This window comes from Leucoraja erinacea, unplaced genomic scaffold (assembly GCF_028641065.1).
Source record: "Leucoraja erinacea ecotype New England unplaced genomic scaffold, Leri_hhj_1 Leri_1410S, whole genome shotgun sequence".
NCBI lineage: Eukaryota > Metazoa > Chordata > Chondrichthyes > Rajiformes > Rajidae > Leucoraja > Leucoraja erinaceus.
Window position 1 is genome coordinate 15,299 of NW_026575683.1, and position 9,455 is coordinate 24,753.

Below are 9,455 nucleotides of genomic sequence, written 5' to 3' on the forward strand. Positions count from 1 at the left end.
CAATATCTCCCCCATCTCTTTTGGCTCTGCAGATAGTTGTCCACTCTGACTCTCTAATGGACCAATTTTATTCCTCGTTATCCTTTTGCTATTAATATAGCTGTAGAAACCCTTTGGATTTACTTTCACCTTACTTGCCAAAGCAACCTCATATCTTCTTTTAGCTTTTCTAATTTATTTCTTAAGATTCTTTTTACATTCTTTATATTCCTCAAGCACCTCATTTACTCCAAGCTGCCTATAATTATTGTCGATCTCCCTCTTTTTCCGAACCAAGTGTCCAATTTCGCTTGAAAACCATGGCTCATTCCAATTTTTACTATTTCCTTTCAACCAAACAGGGACATAAAGATTCTGTACTCTTAATGTATCTATACACTGTAAATGCCCCGATTATAATCATGTATTGTCTTTCTGCTGACTGGATAACACGCCACAGAAGCTTTTCACTTCACACGTGACAATAAACTAAACTGAACTTTATTCTTTCCATATTGTCTTCAATCCCCTCGCCCCCCAGACTCTCCACGTGTCGACATGGAAGAGGCAATTTACCGCGGCTAATTAACCTACCAACCTGCATACATTTGGTATTCTCTGTCTACAAAGGCTCTGGCTCTGTGTTGGACAGAGGTGGGGTGGGCGCGTGCCCCTGGTGAGACTGTAACGCTGCGTGTGTTTGCTTCCAGGCTGACATCGCCGCCATCCAGCAGATGCATGAGGAGCGGACGGAGCTGGCGCTGCGGGCAGTTGGTTGCAATACCAAGGTGGGTGCGGGGAGAGAGAGAGCTGGTGCTGGTGTGGGAGAAGGGGTAGAGAGGTCACAGGGAGTCATGGTTCATAAATGATAGGAGCTGAATGAGGCCATCCGGTTCATCAAGTCTATTCCTCCATTCAATCATGGCTGATCTATCTTACCCTCTTAACCCCATTCCCCTGCCTTCCCCCCATAACCCCTGACACCCATACTAATCAATAATCTATCTATATCTTCCTTAAAAAGATCCACAGCCTACTATGGCAGTGAATTCCACAGATTCACCACCCTCTGATTAAAGAAATTCCTCCTCATCTCCTTCCCAAAGGAAGGTCCTTTTATTCTGAGGCTAAGGCCTCTGATCCAAGTATGGCAAGCTTTCCTTCGCATTATGCCTGATATAGCTGCTTTTAGTCTTTTTTGGTTTTGTTTTAGAGATACAGCTTGGAAAGTCTGCGCTGACCAGCGATCCACACACCCTACCACTATCCTGCACACACTAGGGCCAATTTACAATGTTACTAAGCTATTTAGCCTACAAACCTGGACGTCTTTGGAGTGTGGGTGGAAGCCGGAGCACTTGGAGAAAGTCCACGCAGGTCACGGGGAGAACGTACAAACTGCGTACAGATAGCACTCGTAGTCGGGATTGAACCTGGGCCTCTGGTGATGTGAGGCAGCAACTCTACCGCTGCACCACCGTGTTGCCCCTCAGCTGCTCCACCTCTCAGTCAGACCATTTATCTCGGCACCATTTCACGCCATATAACCATATAACATATAACATTACCATTTACCTACGCCATACTCTCAATTCTGTAATATCAAGGCCAGTCACCTCGGTGTTGAACTGGTCTCAAGGACTGGTCTCCGTAGCCACTTGGGCAGAGAATTCCCTGCATTTCCCATCCTCTGGGTGTTAAGCTGCTACAGTTCAGTGAAGTTTGCTTTACATTGAATGGTGGATTCTGCGGGCAATTGATGGGAATTTGTGAGGAACTAGTTTCAAAGAAAATTTGTGAGAGCTGGCATTGATTTGATGGGTTGAAATGGCCTATGTTATAAGGAAATATGAAATATGGAAAAGTGACTTTTCTGCATTACATATTTGTAACTTTGATGTGTATGTTATAACCATATAACCATATATAACAATTACAGCACGGAAACAGGCCATCTCGGCCCTACAAGTCCATGCCGAACAAAATTTTTTTCCCCTTAGTCCCACCTGCCTGCACTGGTACCACAACCCTCCATTCCCTTCCCATCCATATGCCTATCCAATTTATTTTTAAATGATACCAATGAACCTGCCTCCACCACTTCCACTGGGAGCTCATTCCACACCGCCACCACTCTCTGCGTAAAGAAGTTCCCCCTCATATTACCCCTAAACTTCTGTCCCTTAATTCTGAAGTCATGTCCTCTTGTTTGAATCTTCCCTATTCTCAAAGGGAAAAGCTTGTCCACATCAACTCTGTCTATCCCTCTCATCATTTTAAAGACCTCTATCAGGTCCCCCTTAACCTTCTGCGCTCCAGAGAATAAAGACCTAACTTATTCAACCTATCTCTGTAACTTAGTTGTTGAAACCCAGGCAACATTCTAGTAAATCTCCTCTGTACTCTCTCTATTTTGTTGACATCCTTCCTATAATTTGGCGACCAAAATTGTACCCCATACTCCAGATTTGGTCTCACCAATGCCTTGTACAATTTTAACATTACATCCCAGCTTCTATACTCAATGCTCTGATTTATAAAGGCTAGCATAACAAAAGCTTTCTTTACCACCCTATCTATATGAGATTCCACCTTCAAGGAACTATGCACGGTTATACCCAGATCCCTCTGTTCAACTGTATTCTTCAATTCCCTACCATTTACCATGTACGTCCTATTTTGATTTGTCCTGCCAAGGTGTAGCACCTCACATTTATCAGCATTAAACTCCATCTGCCATCTTTCAGCCCATTTTTCCAAATGGCCTAAATCACTCTGTAGACTTTGGAAATCCTCTTCATTATCCACAACACCCCCTATCTTGGTATCATCTGCATACTTACTAATCCAATTTACCACACCTTCATCCAGATCATTGATGTACATGACAAACAACAAAGGACCCAACACAGATCCCTGAGGCACCCCACTAGTCACCTGCCTCCAACCCGATAAACAGCCATCCACCATTACCCTCTGGCTTCTCCCATTCAGCCACCACAATCCATCTTGCTATTCCTGCATTTATACCCAACAGTTGAACCTTCTTAACCAACCTTCCATGAGGAACCTTGTCAAAGGCCTTACTAAAGTCCATATAGACAACATCCACTGCTTTACCCTCGTCAATTTCCCTAGTAACCTCTTCAAAAAATTCAAGAAGATTAGTCAAACATGACCTTCCAGGCACAAATCCATGTTGACTGTTCCTAATCAGACCCTGTTTATCTAGATGCTTATATATATTGTCTCTAAGTATCTTTTCCATTAATTTGCCCACCACTGAAGTCAAACTAACAGGTCTATAATTGCTAGGTTTACTCTTAGAACCCTTTTTAAACAATGGAACAACATGCGCAGTACGCCAATCCTCGGGGACTATTCCCGTTTCTAATGACATTTGAAATATTTCTGTCATAGCCCCGGCTATTTCTACACTAACTTCCCTCAATGTCCTAGGGAATATCCTGTCAGGACCTGGAGACTTATCCACTTTTATCTTTTTCAAAAGTGTCAGTACTTCTTTTACTTTGAACCTCATAGTATCCATAGCTACTCTACTAGTTTCCCTTACCTCACATAATTCAATATCCTTCTCCTTGGTGAATACCGAAGAAAAAAAATTGTTCAATATCTCCCCCATCTCTTTTGGCTCTGCAGATAGCTGTCCACTCTGTCTCTCCAATGGACCAATTTTATCCCTCGTTATCCTTTTGCTATTAATATAGCTGTAGAAACCCTTTGGATTGACTTTCACCTTACTTGCCAAAGCAACCTCATATCTTCTTTTAGCTTTTCTAATTTCTTTCTTAAGATTCTTTTTACATTCCTTATACTCCTCAAGCACCTCATTTACTTCATGCTGCCTATAATTATTGTAGATCTCCCTCTTTTTCCGAACAAGATGTCCAATTTCCCTTGAAAACCAGGGCTCTTTCCAATTTTTACTGTTTCCTTTCAACCGAACAGGAACATAAAGATTCTGTACTCTTAAAATTTCCCCTTTAAATGTCCTCCATTTCTCTTCTACATCTTTCCCATAAAACGAAATGTCCCAGTTCACTCCTTTTAAATCATCTCGCATCGCATCAAAGTTAGCCTTTCTCCAATCAAAAATCTCAACCCTAGGTCCAGTTCTGACCCTCTCCATAATTATCTTGAAACTAATGGTATTGTGATCACTGGACCCGAAGTGCTCCCCAACGCATACCTCCGCCACCTGTCCCATCTCATTTCCTAACAGGAGGTCCAGCACTGCCCCTCCTCTAGTAGGTACCTCTATGTATTGCTGCAAAAAACTATCCTGCACACATTTTACAAACTCCAACCCATCCAGCCCATTTACAGAATGTGTTTCCCAGTCTATGTGTGGAAAGTTGAAATCTCCCACAATCACTACCTTGTGCTTACTACTAATATCTGCTATCTCCTTACATATTTGCTCTTCCAATTCTCGTTCCCCGTTTGGCGGTCTATAATACACCCCTATAAGAGTTGCTACACCTTTCCCACTTCTCAATTCCACCCAAATAGCCTCCCTAGATGAGCCCTCCAATCTATCCTGCCAAAGCACTGCTGTAATATCTTCCCTGACTAGCAATGCAACACCTCCACCTCTTGCCCCTCCAATTCTATCACACCTGAAGCAGCGAAATCCTGGAATATTTAGTTTCCAATCACAGCCCTCCTGCAACCACGTTTCACTGATCGCCACAACATCATACTTCCAGGTGTCTATCCAGACTCTAAGCTCATCAACCTTTCTTACAATGCTCCTAGCATTAAAATATGCACATTTAAGAAAACCCCCGTCACTTATTCTCTGTTTATTTCCTTTTTTTTCTTTCTCCTCTTGTGTCCGAGTGCTTCCCATTTCTGCTTCCTGCCTCCCATTCTGTCTACTACCTTTCGCTATTTGAGTCCCTCGCCCCAACCATTCTAGTTTAAAGTCTCCCCAGCTGCCTTTGCAAATTTCCCCGCTAGGATATTGGTCCCCCTCGGGTTCAAGTGCAACCCATCCTTTCTGTACAGGTCCCACCTTCCCCAAAAGAAGTCCCAATGATCCAGGAACTTGAATCCCTGCCCTCTGCACCAGTCTTTCAGCCACGCATTTATCCTCCACCTCGCTCCATTCCTACTCTCACTGTCGCGTGGCACAGGCAGTAATCCTGAGATTGTTACCTTTTTGGTCCTTTTTCTTAACTCTCCTCCCAACTCCCTAAATCCTCCCTTCAGGACCTCTTCCCTTTTTTTACCTATGTCATTGGTACCTATATGTACCACGACCTCAGACTCCTCTCCCTCTGATTTAAGGATATCTTGGATGCGTTGAGACACGTCCGAGACCTTGGCACCAGGGAGGCAGACCACCATCCTGGTCTCCCGACTGCGTCCACAGAATCGCCTATCCGACCCCCTAACAATAGAGTCCCCAATTACTATGGCCCTCTTTTTTTCCCTACCTTTTGGAGCAACAGGGCCGGTCTCTGTGCTGGAGGCCCGTCCGCTGTCACTACCCCCGGGTAGGCTGTCACCCCCATCCGTACTCAAACAGGAGTACTTATTTGCGAGGTGTACCGACATTGGAGTACTCACTCGTTCCTGCCTCTGCCCCTTGCCCTTCCTTAACGTGACCCACATGTCTCTCTCCCATGGTTTTGGAGTGACCACCTCTCTATAACTCCCCTCTATGACCTCCTCACTCTCCCTGATCAGAGCGAGGTCATCGAGCTGCTGCTCCAGGATCCTAATACGGTCCCTTAGGAGCCCCATCTCGCTGCACCTGGTGCAGATGTGGACGTCTGGAGGGCCATCCGACACCATGACCTCCCACATCTGACATCCAGAACAGTATACTGCTCTGACTGTCATTCTCCCGCCTTACCCTGGATCTGATACCAGTATAACACAATAGAAACTGCTGGGAGAAATCAGCAGGTATCTGACTCACAACAGCTGCTCCCTCGTGACCTTTAAACTGCACCTTTATTATATAAACAAAAAGCACTGTACCTTTAGCCCACTGTACCCTTGGCTCACTGTACCTTAACTAAAGCACTGTACCTTTAACCCACTGTACCTTTACTAAGCACTGCCCCTTTAACCCACTGTACCTTTACTAAAGCACTGTACCTTTAACCACCTTTAACCAGAAAGCACAAATGCTAACCTGATGTTGCACCCAATCAGCTGCTTCCTCTAGTCTGCTTCCACCAATCAGCGGCTTCCACCAGAACCCTCACTATGGAGTGTGGAACGTTACGGATTTTGGTAAAAGCCCTGACCCTCCTCCACTCGCTCCAACGGTCCTGGGCCTCTGTGAAAACAAGCCCCGCGCCCGATTTATATACTCACCGCCCTGACCCTCCTCCACTCGCTCCAACGGTCCTGGGCCTCTGTGAAAACAAGCCCCGCGCCCGATTTATATACTCACCGCCCTGACCCTCCTCCACTCGCTCCAACGGTCCTGGGCCTCTGTGAAAACAAGCCCCGCGCCCGATTTATATACTCACCGCCCTGACCCTCCTCCACTGCACCACATGTTGTGAAATAAGTAGCTGCGAGTAGAATTAAAAAGCCTCCGAACTTGAAAATAAACTTGTTTTTTATTTCTATTGCTAGATGTTGTTGCAGAAGGTGAAGGAAATGGAATCAGCTGTGGAAAGGTACAGAGCTGAGCTGTGGCAGTTTCTAGACTGCATCAACTGCTCACAACGATAGAGATAAATAACTCATTTAAGGGCCTGTCCCACTTGCCGATCTTTTTCGGCGACTGCCGGCATCATATCAGTGTCGCCAAAACATTTTGAACATTTCAAAATCCAGCGACGAAACAAAACAATGTTGCGACAGTTGTAAAAACACCGCGATTCATACATCATCACTCCGCATCACGCCACAAATGTTTTGGTGTTGATGTTGTCGGCCACAGTATCTGCAGATGCATCAAGATGCCCCTGGGGTGTGGCACGGCACCAGGTTTGCCTGTGGCTGAGCTGTGAGCAGTATAACGCTGATGTTGTGTGTTTCCAGCCAGGATTGGAGAAGGAGCAGACCCTGGAGGGAGGGTTGCTGCGTGAAACAGGTCAACGTTGTTTTTAGTTTTGAGGTACAGCGTGGAAAAACGCTCTTCGGCCCACCGAGTCCGTGCAGACCAACGATCACCCTTACACCGACCGGTAGTCAGGATTGAACCCAGGTCTCTGGCGCTGCAAGGCACGTAACTCTACTCTGTACCACCGTGCTGCCTCTGCTCCTGCACTCTGGTGGCTTGCTTTGTCCTGTCTGGGGCAGGTTTTGTCTGGGCCACAGCTAGACATAAATACAGTATATTTCCACGAGTAGTAGCTCTACTCAATAGCCAAAAGTCTGTAGCCTCTTTTTACTCTGGTACTTTATTTCCACATGTTTAAATTATAATGTTTTATTTTTACTGGACAATGGCGCTGAAACAGCAGCAACGTGTGGGCCGAGTGGCCTCTCTCTCTGTGTACCTGCCAGCAGCCGCAGCAGACCATCCACCTTCCAGATAGAGAAACACATCCCTGGCAGTGACCCGGTCCTAGTTCCCTCTGCTCATTGGGCGCTGACTCCACGCTGTAGCGAATCACCTCCGAGTCAAGGTTGGAGGAGAGAGAGCGAGATGCATTAGTGCGAGGCTTCGGCCGTGGGCTTGAATCGGCCCGTTCACGGGGTCTTTCATCGGCCGGTGGAGGCTTCAACATCGGGAGACTTGATCGCCTCGATGCAGCAGTTTGATTTTATGCTGCAACGGGCGCTGAAAGACCCCGCGAACGGGCAGATTCTGCCCTTAGAAAGCGGCTGATAAAGGCCGGATGACAAAACATTGGGGGGGGGGAGTTTGTCCCCCACCTCTCAAAGCATGGGGGGAACACAATCCTGTACCCCAAGATTTCCACCCCTGCACCAAGGGATCAGGGACTGTCAGTAAGTTCTCTCACATGTGTCTTTTACTGAAAATTATGTTTGGGAGGAGTTTGTGCATTGTGTAAGAAGAAAATGCTGATGCTGCAGATGCTTTTGTCAGTGTACAGTACAGAGACAACGAAATGTACAGTACAGAGACAACAGATGCTTTATGCCGCAGATGAACACAAAGTGCAGGAGTAACTCAGTGGGACAGGCAGCATCTTTGGAGAGAAGGAATGGGAGGCGTTTCTGGTTGAGAACCTTCTTCAGACTTGTATTATCGCAAATATTGTATTGACTGGAACAAATGACAAGTTACAAATAGAAAATTGCAAATCTGCAGGTGATGGAGGACTGAAACACAATGCTAGAAATACTCGGGTCAGGCAGCAGGTGCGCAGAGATACTTTTTTTTAATTGACCATTCATACAATCTGGTCGATGATAAACATATTTTCAGATGCAAAAATAGGGAAACTGAGGAGAGCTGGATCAGTGGCTGATCTACTTGAAGCATCTACAAGTTTCAAACTTGCTGAACCAATCCAGATTACAGATTGTAGAATCAAGAACCTGCAGATGCTGGTTTACGGAGGAAAGACACAAAATGCTGGAGTAACTCAGCAGGACAGGCAGGTCCAGGAATGCTGCCCGACCCACTGAGTTACTCCAGCATTTTATCTTTCCAGAATAGAAGTTTATTTTTCATGGCCACTTTATTCACAATTTGTCAGTTGCCACAAAGCAAGCCTGTGTAAATAAGCTTGTTCTCTCCCCATCCACGATGCTACATGGAGTAAAGCTGTTGCTCCCAGTCATTTGAGATCCATGTTCCTCTCATACCTCAAACACATCGACCTTGTCCATGATAACATGCTTGTTATCAATGCTGTATGTAATTGAATAGAATGTCCTGAAATCCATGATCAGCAGGATGTTTTAAGTCTGGTTTGTAGCTAATCCATCTTCTCTCCTGCCGACAGTACTTTCATACTGAAGCACAGGTTCCCTGATCTGTCTCCATGTTTTTTTGCTTTGTAGAATAAAGATGCTGCCGTTTACAACTTCATTGAACTGTGGGTGAATAACAACTGGGGCCATCCAGAATATACTTGCCTCTACCGGTTCCGTGTCCACGGAGAAGCAGCAATGTGATTCTGGATGTGGCTGCCCCGCCTGCACTCTACAACACAAACAAACTCGACCTAATCTGGATTCAAAGTTGATTTTCCGCAACAATGTCAATTTCTGTCATAAATGTTTATAGTGTTTTAAATTATTTATAATTATTTTATCTTAAATATATTTAGAATGAAACATCCTTAATTTGAACATATTTTCATTTGCGGTGGTTGTGGGGGAAGGGAGGTGTATTGGTGGGGGGGGAGGACGGGGGATGGGGGGCAGGTGGGGGGGGGGGTTGAGGGGGGGGGGGGTTTTGTGTGGGTTGGGGGGTTGTGGGTGGATGGGGCTTGTGTGGGTGGGGAGGATGTGGGGGTCTGCGGTTGGGGAGGGGGTGTGTGGGGGGAGAGGAGGGTGGTATGGGA

At 45.8% G+C, this 9,455-nt stretch overlaps 1 long non-coding RNA gene across 2 annotated transcripts; it reads left to right on the plus strand.

The window, feature by feature from the left end:
* The first annotated feature begins 319 nt into the window (after positions 1-319).
* LOC129715798 (uncharacterized) lies at positions 320-9,220 on the plus strand. 2 transcript variants are annotated; one of them, XR_008726555.1, is made up of 3 exons: positions 320-767; positions 6,601-7,926; positions 8,950-9,220. It is a non-coding gene; the product is annotated as an uncharacterized LOC129715798 (long non-coding RNA). The 2 variants fall into 2 exon arrangements; XR_008726556.1 differs by having other exon boundaries at positions 330-767; positions 6,601-7,177.
* The last annotated feature ends 235 nt before the right edge of the window (positions 9,221-9,455 follow it).